The sequence below is a fragment of the Ranitomeya imitator genome, chromosome 1, assembly GCF_032444005.1.
Source record: "Ranitomeya imitator isolate aRanImi1 chromosome 1, aRanImi1.pri, whole genome shotgun sequence".
NCBI lineage: Eukaryota > Metazoa > Chordata > Amphibia > Anura > Dendrobatidae > Ranitomeya > Ranitomeya imitator.
The window spans coordinates 869,512,554-869,524,183 of NC_091282.1; positions in this window are offsets into that span (position 1 = coordinate 869,512,554).

Consider the following 11,630-nt stretch of genomic DNA (forward strand, 5'->3'; position numbering starts at 1 on the left):
TGTAGATGAAAATTTGGCACTCGAATTAAGTGAAAAAGGAAATATTTATTCAATCTACCATAATAAATCCAAAATATTAACATTTTGGTCCTATATCTGGATTTACATTTATTGGATTGAATTAATAAATCATTTTCACTTCATTCGAGTGCAGAGTTGTCATTTACGTACTGTTACTTGGAACCTGCCCATCTTTTTGACATGCCGTATACCATTAGTTATTAAATGGAAAGGCTAGTTACTGAAAATATGAGTTAGCAATATCATGAAAATCACAGGTAAAACTTTCTATTATGGTGAATTGCATTTTTATGACTTAAAAAAAATAAAAAAATAAAAAAAATAAAATTAACAGAAAAAAAAGAAAAACAAAAGGTTTGCCTTTGTTTAATCCTGCACATGAAAATTAGATTATTATTTATTATTGTTAAATTTCTATAGAAATCCTTGTAGGCTTTTCTTATTAAAATGCTAAATAATTGATGGTCATTATTAATGTACTAGATGGCAGCCCGATTCTAAAGAATCGGGAGTCTAGAATCCATATATACTTGAAATTCGGCAGGAGCTTGAAGAGCAACGTCACTTGGCTCGCCTCCACGCAGTAGAAACTTGCTGTGAGGTAAAAATTCAAAAATCACACCAAAATGGCGGGCGGAGTGTGTCACAGTACGGCACGTTTCTGATTGGTCGCTCGCAGCAGGCGGCAACCAATCAGACACTGGACACTGTTGACGTCACTTATCTCCGGACATTAGCTCCGGACATTATCTCCGCACATTAGCTCCGGACATTAGCTCCGGACATTAGCTCCGGACAAAGCCACGGAAGTTGGCACAAATTGCAGGAAGTAGTATTCTAGGCAATTATATATAAGATAGTCCATAATTTTCAATGTCAATATAGATATACAGCATATGTAGTTACATACTAGCATACCTGAGTAAATTTGGCACACAATTAGATGAATTTGTTAATTAAAGCATATTGGTCTTTCCAGGTAATTCTCGAGTAACATCAATATTTCTAAACAAATCAACCCCCTTTACAAGCTCAATATGTAATTGTCAGGTTCCTAGGAGTTTATTTTCAAGTGTGATGTTCTCACACACTCAGGAACACTGTATTAATTTGCTTCCTTCTAATAAGCTGGAAAAAGATTCTGTGATAAATTTTTCTAATAAACTAATATCTGGTTCTATAATTATGTAATTTTTCTTGAAAGTTATCAGACTGTTTTCGGTTTCCTCTCTATATAGACACAGCGGTAGAAGGTTATTTAAGACATAACTAGTGATGAGCGAACGTGCTTAGATAAGGTGTTTGCTCATGTGCTAACCAAGTGTCTTCCGCATGCTCTTCGCATGCTCGAATGATATGTTTGAGTCCCATGGCTGCATATAAATTTTCATATATATTATTGTATAGAGTGTTACTTTTTTCTTTTGTTTGCATATTATGTTATTACACCTTGCACCTGTTCACACTTGCTTTATTCTGTTCTTTTTTGTAGTATACTGTTGTAGGTGACGACTGCTGGCACGGAGAACAGTGAGAGTGAAGGTTCCTGCTGTCTGTGTTCAGTTGCATTTGTGCCCTGCAGATATGAATACATTTGAAATCATGAGCAGTACTGCAAAGACAGATGAGGAGGGCTTTTCACCCCCACCCAGACGTGCAGCTACATGGCAGAAGTGATGATGAACACACAGTGGTGTGGAAAGCATTTCGTAGGAGCAAAAGACACAGAAGACCGTTATTTTAGATGGTGAGGTTGGTGTTAGTGTGAGGGGGAGTATGGGGTTACAGAGTGCAAGCATGGGGAAAAATGTGAGAAAAAACTGTGGTGGGCACAATATCAGGGGATAGTATGTAGAGAGGGCAGTTTGATGAGGACAGTATGGAAAGTAGGCAGCTGATTGGGGGCAGTGTGGTGAGGTTTCAGCTTGTAGGGGACAGTATGAAGAGGTTTCAGCTTGTAGGGAGACAGTATGGAGAGGATTCAGATAGTAGGAGACAGTATAATAATAATCTTTATTTATATAGCGCCAACATATTCCGCAGCGTTTTACACTTTAACAGTTTCAAACACAACAGTCATAAGTAACAACGTTAACAATACAATAATTAAAGCAAAATAAGACGACCCTGCTCATGAGAGCTTACAATCTACAATGAGGTGGGGGAGATACAAGGTAGAAGTGAGTATTTATAATGATGTATTTACTATATTGGTCCAGCCATCTTCAGGGAGTGGGGGATAGATGGAAGTAGTGAATTGGGCTACACACAAACATAAAATGACTTTGATTAGGGAACGTGATAGGCCGCTCTGAACAAATGTGTTTTGAGTGAGCGCCTAAAACTATGCAAATTGTGGATGGTCCTAATATCTTGGGGTAGAGCATTCCAGAGGATTGGCGCAGCACGGGAGAAGTCTTGGAGTCAGGAGTGGGAGGTACGGATTAGTGCAGAGGTTAGTCAAAAATCGTTTGCAGAGCTAGGAGATGGGCAAGCTTGTATGAGACAGTATAGCGAGGGACAGCTTGTGGGGGACAGTATCGAGAAGAGGCAACTTGTGTGGGACAGTATGGAGAGGGGCAGCTTTTCAGGGACAGTATAGAGAAGGGTGGCTTGTGAGGGACAGTATGGAAAGGGGGCAGCTTGCGAGAAACTGTATGGAGGCAGGCAGCTTATGTGGGACAGTAAGTAGAGGATGCAGCTTCTGGGGCACAGTTTGTAGAGAGGGTAGCTTGTGGAGGAAAGTATAAAGATGTTTAGCTTGTCGCGGACCATATGAATGGCAGCTTGTGGGTGACAGTATGGATAAGAGGTGGGAAACAGCATGGAAGGATGCAGAGAATGGGGGAAGTATGGAGATTGGTACAGCATGAGGGGAAAGCATGAAGTGAAATGGTGTGGTGATCACAGTTCATAAGGCAGTTTGAAGGCTATTGTTCATAAGAGGGACTGTGTGGCAGTTAAAGTTCATAAGGGTAGAAAGTATGGAGGTTATAGTTCATAAAAGAGATGGGTATAGCTAATAAATGCACACCATCTGAAATTGTAACACCCCAGGTTCCTGGTTGTTACAGTGACATTGCTTTCCTCACGGGAAGAGTGATGTCACGCTTGGAAGCAAGGGAGGATCTTTTCTAGCCGGTACATACAAGCATACAACATGTTCACACTCCAGGCCAGAAGGGGGAGCTATGATCCAGCTATGTATATATATATTCTGGTCTGGAGGGAAAGTCAGCCAGTCTGAGAGAGAGAGTTCCTGTCAGAGAGACAGAGGAGAAGGAAGCAGAGGGGCCGTGCAGCCACGAGAAGAGCTGAAGCTCCTAGGGAAAGAGAAAGACAGATTTGTAGAGAGCGTGTAAGAGAAGTGGAGCGCAGGAGAGTAAGAACGGCTGCGACTGGGCTACATCCCTACAGAGCACAGACACCGGTAGCCGGAAGACCGAGGTTGTGAGGGACTCCAAGACTCGCAGCAGAAACCAGCAGGACAGCTGGACTACACATCACTAGTGATGAGCGAGTGTACTTGTTGCTCGGGTTTTCCAGAGCACGCTCGGGTGACCTCCGAGTATTTTTGACTGCTCGGAGATTTAGTTTTCATCGCGGCAGCTGAATGATTTACAGCTACTAGCCAGGCTGAGTACATGAGGGGGTTGCCTGGTTGCTAGGGAATCCCAACATGTAATCAAGCAGGCTAGTAGCTGTAAATCATTCAGCTGCCGCGATGAAAACTAAATCTCCGAGCAGTCATAAATACTGGGAGGTCACCCGAGCGTGCTCGGGAAAACCCGAGCAACGAGTACACTCGCTCATCACTGCACATCACCCGTCCGCCCTGACACCTGGAGACACAGTGGCGCATAGAGCCCTGGTTGTAATAGAGACCCTATAAAAAGGCTCGAGCCACCTGTCATACGGGTTAGTGTCCCACCTTTAAAGAGGACAGAGAGAACAGTGAGAACCTTGCCAGATGCCATAGGCAACAAGGGACTACACCACAGCGCTAGTAGGAAGGCTCCTAACTCCACCTGGTAGAGGAGACTCTGAACTCGCTTCCAAGCCGGCCAGACCTTGCCAGTACATGTTATCTGGTGCCTTGGACTGTGGCTGCCTGACATCTTCAGTAAACCAGGTACAAAGACTGCAAACCGGTGTCTTCTGTTTATTCTGGCACTATACCACTCTCGCCAATCACTCCGGTAGCCCTGGGGACCCCGCTTCACCTGTGGGAAGTGTCACCATCTTTGCTGCAGTAACATTACCCCAGTGGACCCCTTTAAGCAGCGTTGGTCACCCCTGACAAAGCACCACAGCTGGCATCACGAACTTTCACCACCTTACATATCCCTTTAAAGACTGTTCCCCTTTTACTTGGGTGCCCAGGGCCACGGACCGGGTCGCCACCACCGTGACATCCCCTTTAAGAACCGACCCGGTACTGAGTACCCCTAGGCCCTGGCAGGCGACTGAAAACCTATAGCTAGTAAAGTTGAACAGTCTTGCAGTTATAGATCTTAAGGGCAGACTGTGTGTTGTGGTTACATTTCACAAAGGGGGCAGTCTGATAGTCATAGCTCTTAAGTGAGGATTGTGTGGAGGCCATAGTTCTTAAATGAGGACAGTATGGTGGTTATATAGGCCCCCTGGTGTTATTCGATCTGCAAGCTTTATTCATCCCAATGGCTGATCAGCTGGCCGTGCATGCGCAGTTCCTGTCATTATAAAAGAAAAATGAGTTCCTCTACCCCTCAGCATGTGCAAGGTATGTGAGACACTGCCCGCTCTCGCAGAATGCTGGGAAGTGTGTGCAGTGATAGCAAGCACACTTCCCGTACTCATAGGTACGGTGGCACAGTGGTTAGCACGCAGCCTTGCAGCGCTGGGGTCATGGGTTCTAATCTCACCCAGGACATCTGCAAAGAGTTTGCGTGGGTTTCCTCCGGGTACTCCGGTCTCCTCCCACATTCCAAAGACATACTGATAGGGAATTTAGATTGTGAGCCCCATTGGGGACAGCAATGATAATGTGTGCAAACTGTAAAGCGCTGCGGAATATGTTAGTGCTATATAAAGATTTATTTATTTATAGCTGGGTGAGATCATACTGCTTCACCTGCATGTTCTGTCAGAGCTGTGTGAGCGTGATTGTGTGGCTGAAGAAAAATATTATTAAAAAAATGTATTTTAATAGTGGTTTTTGATTGTTTCTAAAAATATGTTTATAGTTACACACATGGACAGAATCGTTGGTACCCTTCTGTTAAACCCACAATGGTCACTGAAATAACTTGCAACTGACAAAAGTAATTTTAAATTTACTGAATATCAACTAAAGAAAATCAGAAATTGCTTTTGAATTGTTGTTCAAAAGAAAAAATACATTAAAAATATGTACGTGTGAGTATTTCTGCGTGTGGTTCTCATACTCGATAAATCTTGATGTTTTGATGAGTATATATGGGTGTCCACTAAAACATCAGGTGGAAGTACGAATCTGGGACTCTGCGTTCTAGGGTGATCGATCCGTATAGGGTGGTGGCCATTCTCAGCCCTATGACCTTCCAGTTGGAGTTAACCCGTGATGCATATCCATAACATGTTCCACAGGTCATACTCGGGAGAATTGTCGCTTCTCCGGAGCCTACATTATTGCCATCACTGTCGGTCTGCGCTTATTATTACCTTCAAGACCATGTGACTACGGAGGTGAATGCTAGTGTTTTGATGTGTCCCAGCCGTATGTCATTTCTGGACACGTCCGGTCTTAAGGGTCCTGAGGCCCCTCGTAGAAAAGGAGGTACTGTCATGACTCAATAAGGGATTTGTAACAAATAGGAGCCAAATGTGGTTTATCCGTACTGCTGGTAGGCAATGAAGATCCAGATGGAAGTATAATAATAAAGGATTTTTTATTCCAGGTTTTTCAGTCAAGATGTTTCAAAGTCATTTTAGACTTCTTCCTCAGGACACAAAACGTATATACAGACAGTGGAAGGTGAAAATATTTACACACATAAATTAAACACGCCCCCTGAGGAAGTGTTACGAAACGCGTGTCGGGGTAAAGGAACGGAGACACAGACATCATACCTTATGTAAGTCCCTTTCAGCTTGCCCATGCCTTTAACTGTGTGACCTACAAGTGTAATGTTATAGGTATGTTTTAAGAGGTGGTGAACGCTATTGTTATATACATGCCAGTTGGTAGTAATAATTAACTAACCAAGCCCCCTTAATTGAATCACCTGAGTTCACAGCTTCCTTTTTATGTATTGGCTGCATTGTTCAGCTATATATAGATTCTTTTTTGATAATGCAGTTGTTAATGTGTGGGCATTTTGGATATTGATTTTTCATATAGGTTAATTTCTGATGTTATGTGAATAAATCCGCTCCATTACATTTGGAGGTTTTTCTCTTGGGTATTATGTACCGTTGTAAATTCTACTGTGTGAATTATTAATAAATATTATTGAATCAAACATCACAGAACATTGTATATTGAGTCAGGTTGCGTTTTATGGCAATTTAGGACTTATTTTTGGATTAAAAATTTGGTAGTATAACACGATATTATAGAGATCAATCAGTGGTTGATTATATTCTTCCTCAGGACACAAAACGTATATACAGACAGTGGAAGGTGAAAATATTTACACACATGGTTCAGCCAAAAAAAAAAAGGGTGCCAAACAGAAACCTGACCTGTCAAAGTTCTTTTTTTTTATTTAAAAGACATGAAGAGAAAAAAGGTAAAGAACAGAGAATTTTTCCTTGATCAGACGCTTCAACAGGTCCAGGTATGGAAAGAAGTGGATAAGCAGTCTCTATTATGTAAACGCCTTCTTCACCATCCCTCTGTAACAACAATTAAAAGCAAGTATTTTTTAATTAAAACCAACAACAATCAAGAAAATTTTTTTTAACAAAAAAATTGATATGTCGATCTTATCATTAAAGCCACATGGACCTTGTGCATTTGTGCGTATTATCCATCAGGCCTCCATATGTAAAAGGGGATTTTTTTAAATCACCACCTTGGTCTGGTGAAGACGCCAATCCTAACCCAAAAAATGTGAGGTTTGCCCCAAATTTTTCATTTTCACAAAGGGTAACAGGAGCAAAAATGGACCATACAATTTGTTGCGGATTTTCTCCTGAGTACACAGATACCCCATATGTGGTTGAAAACTACTTTTGAGGCACAGTGAAAAGCTCAGAAGGGAAGAAGCGCCATATTATAGGTCACACTTTGCTGGAATGGTTTGAGGATGCCAACTCACATTGACAGAGCCCCTGAGCTGTCAAAACAGCAGAAACTCCCCATAAGTGAGATTTTACGTTTTTGGCGTACCTGTTGTCATCTTTGCGTTTTCGGATGGATCTGGAGGTTTGTGCAGTACTTGATTGGGAGCGTCCTGAGAACCTGAAGGCATTACAGTGCTTTCTGGGTTTACTAATTTTTACCGGAAGTTTATTCAAAATTATTCAGTAATGGTGAAACCCCTTACTGACATGACAAGGAAGGGATCTGATTTTGGTAAATGGTCGAATGCTGCTCAGCAGGCTTTTTTCCTTCTTAAAGAGTTGTTTTGCCACTGCACCTATACTCAGTCAACCCGATGTTTCTCAACCTTTTATAGTAGAAGTGGATGTCTCGGAGTTGGGGTTGCGTTGTCTCAGGGTCCATCCCCTGGTAAATGGCGTCCATGCGCCTTCTTTTCCCAAAAATTATCCTCAGCAGAAATTATGACGTGGGTAATAGGGAGCACACAGACCACAAGAACCTGTCATATCTTCAATCTGCTAAATGTCTCAACCCTAGACAAGTTAGGTGGTCTCTGTTCTTTACTAGGCTCAATTTCGTGGTCACTTTCTGTGCAGGAGTTAAAAACACCAAGGCTGGTGCATTGTCCTGGAGCTTCCCTGGTGGTGATGACCAGGAGAACCCTGCCCCAATTATGCAAAAGGGGGTAGTCCTTTCGGCCTTGAAACCTGACCTGGAGAGAGGTGTTGGGGGCTCAGGTGGATGCTCCTGCCCTTCAGGCAGATTTGTACCATATAATTTGCACCATAAAGTTATTAGTGAACATCATAACTCGGTGCTTGCTGGTCATCCAGGAGGTAAGGCAACCGCAGGCCTCCACTCTTGTTTTTGGTGGCCAGGGTGGTATCAGGTTGTGGTTAACCAGGTGTCTGCTTGCAGTGTTTGCACATGTTCTAAAGGACTGCAAACTCATCCATCTGTTCCTCTTCTTTCACTGCCCATTCCTAATAGACCATGGACACACCTGTCCATGGATTTTATTACTGACCTACCGGTTTAGACAGGCAAGACGGCGGTTCTGGTGGTCATAGATAGGTTCAGTAAAATGGTGCATTTCATCACATTATCGGCACTTGCTATGACTATTGCTAAGGTTTTTATTAATAAGATGGTGAAGTTTCACAGGGTTCCCTATAATGTGGTGTCAGATTGTTTAAAAAATTCATATTAAAAAAAAAAAAAAAAAAAAAAGTGTAAATGAAACTCACCTCTTTAAAACTTGAGAAAAATACTATATATATATAAAAAAAAAAATCTCTTTCTTTGGAATAGGAAACTACTGCTCGCCTCGCGAAAAGTAAAAGTCAAGCCCTCACACAACTCCATTGACAGAAAAAAGTTATACCAGTCAAAATATGGTGACAAAATCCAAATTTGTATATTTCCATATTGTCAGGAAGGCTGACATCAATTTCAGTAAAACTTAAATTTCCCTTTCATCAACGATTCTAGATCAGTTTTAGAACATTTTGCAATTTTTTTGTTCTTTCTTTGTGAAATATATGAATAAATTGACAACAGAATGATATCAATACCCCTGACAATGGGATGTTTCCCTTCACAGTATGATACTGTTGATGAACATGTCCCAGTTGGTGACACCCAGTTCTCAATTTATTCATACATTTTTAGAAAGTGTACTAGAGAATTAGCACAACGCTGAATTATAAGAAAGATGATCTCGACTTGTTTAGTATTGTAAATATCTGTACTGTCCATGAAATAACATGTCAGGAGAGCTTTTTTTAAAGGGAACCTGTTAAAAACAATATTAACCTGCAGATATTGTGTTAATCTGCAGGTTAATAGTGTTCTGACGTCGCTTGGCCCATGCACTGAAAGCCGGTCTACTGGGAGAAAATTAACTTTACTCCTCCTGGCAGCCTCTGGCTCTCAGTGATCGAGGCGTGGCTTCAGTCACCACTCAGTACATAGCGAGTAGCGGCTGTAACCCCACCCCCAAGCAGTGACTGACAGCTGGCTCTGTACTAATGCACTGCTGAACCGGCTGTCAGTCAGTGCTAAGAATGCAATTACAGCCGCCACTCACTATGTACTGAGCTGTGACTGACGTCGAACGTCTTTGACTGAAAGCTGGAAGCAGTCGGGAGGAATAAAGTTAATTTAGTTCCTGTTGCCAGGTTTCTAGTGTGGTGGTCAAATGGAATCAGAACACTATTAACCTGCAAATTAACCCCATGTCTGCTGATTAATACGTTTTTTTTACACCTTTGTCTAGCAATGTATCTTTAATATTAATATAGAAACCAAAAGACTGAACAGACTGAACAAAAAACAACAAATCCTTTAGACAGACTACAAAAGCACACAGTATATGAACTTTTAGATTTTATTTTTGTTTCCTTTTTTTTCATGGTATAAAATAAAATATGCCTTTTAATACATATATGCATCACACAATTTCAAAATTGCTGTTAGATATTCTGCTATACTTTACAACAGTGTTCATATTATTTTCAGCATCTTTCAAAAATATCCACTCAGCAGCCCATATGTGCCTACACAGGTACACATATACAAATCGCAACATTTAGTTGTGAGCAGGATGTTCCTGAAACACTATACAGAGTTTGTGCTGGTTCATGATCAGTGCAAGCTGCTTTATGGCACAATTCGACATACAAAATTATCTACCGATTGACCTATACTCACATGACAATTATTAAAAAGAATGCACACAGGACAAGAGGCAAACTTAAGTCAGTGTGCTCATCATTTGACAGATCGCATCTGATGACAATGCTTATTGTAAAAAAAAAAAAAAAAAGTTGAGGAAGAGCTTTAGTTTGTGTTTATAGGCTGTACAAGGGGGTGCGCTGCTTCAAATAAAATCTTGTAAAAAATGTATTAAAAAAATATAATAATATTATAATGTAAAGGACAGATACATGCAGTTTATACCAGATCTATCTGGTTATGCCCTGTTCTATCGTGTTTCTCTCCCTTTGGTTAGAATGTGTGCCAGGAAAACTAAGGCCGGGGTCACACTTGCGTGTATAATGCGAGAAACACACGCGAATCTCTCGCATCAATTCCCGCCCGCACTCGGGACCGGAGTGTGCAGCTGCATGTATTTCTATGCAGCTGAACGCTCCGGTCCAAACCGCCGGCGGCAGTGCCGGGACTTGAGTTTCTCACATTACACACGCAAGTGTGATCCCGGCCTAAATATACTAATGCTAAAATGTGTCCTTAGGCCACGAGTATAAATATGCAAAAAAAAATGGAGAGAAGGGGAATATTCTTGGGCTACGCTATTCTACTCCGCAAGCTCTGGCAAAAAAGAAAAAAAAAAACTTTCTATGGGCGAGAGAGGTTACTGTATGGCATCTGTCAAAGGCCGAGACATTAGTTTTTTTCCTTCTCGCCTTCCAAAAGCAATAACTTTTATTTTTCTATCATGTCGGTATGAGAATTTTTTTTTTTTTTTTCTGTGGGCGTTTTAGTTTTGAATGATAATTCATTTTGCCATATAAAATATTTAAAAACAATTCAAAATTGGGTGAAAGGAAGGGAAAAAACAAAACCATAAATCACAATACCACTGTTTCTTTTTTAGAGTTGGGTTTTGTCTCTACAGCATTTACTTTGCGGCATAAGTGACATGGTACAGTACCTTAGTATAACAAGGAACAGATGACTTGTTGAACAACTTCATAAAAACAAAACAAAAAAACACTACTCCCCTCTCACCTTGCTTCAGAAGCAAAATTTGTAGAGCCGTAACAATCAATTGGTTGATACACTAGTATTAGGGTATTTTCTTTGTGGGTTAAGCTGTATTTTAAATTGACATTATTACGGGGTTCATGCTTTTTTTTTTTTTTTTAAAAAAGGTGACCTAAAAAAAAAAATCTGCGATTTGGAATTTTTCTTCTTTTCAATTTTAGCAGTCACTGTATGGATTAAAAGTAGAAATATTCTATTGGTGATGATTGCCACAGTTGGGCATTGGTCATCTTCCACTTAATATGTCAGAGTTTTACTTGGCGTGTGTTCAATAGCAAAAAAAATGTGAACCTAACCTTACATGTTTTGTTAAGAAAAAAAGCTTAAAACTTTTATTTATTTTTTTTCACCAGTGTAAGCATCAGAATATAACATTTAAAAAAAAAAAAAAAAAAAAAGCAGCAAGACGTACCAAGTAAATTTCTATGATGAGAAGAATAAAATGATAGCAGCATTCTAACATTTATACCAAGTTGCCGATATAAACTATGATAAAGGAAGACCTCTCCAAAATGATAAAAATGGCAGCATG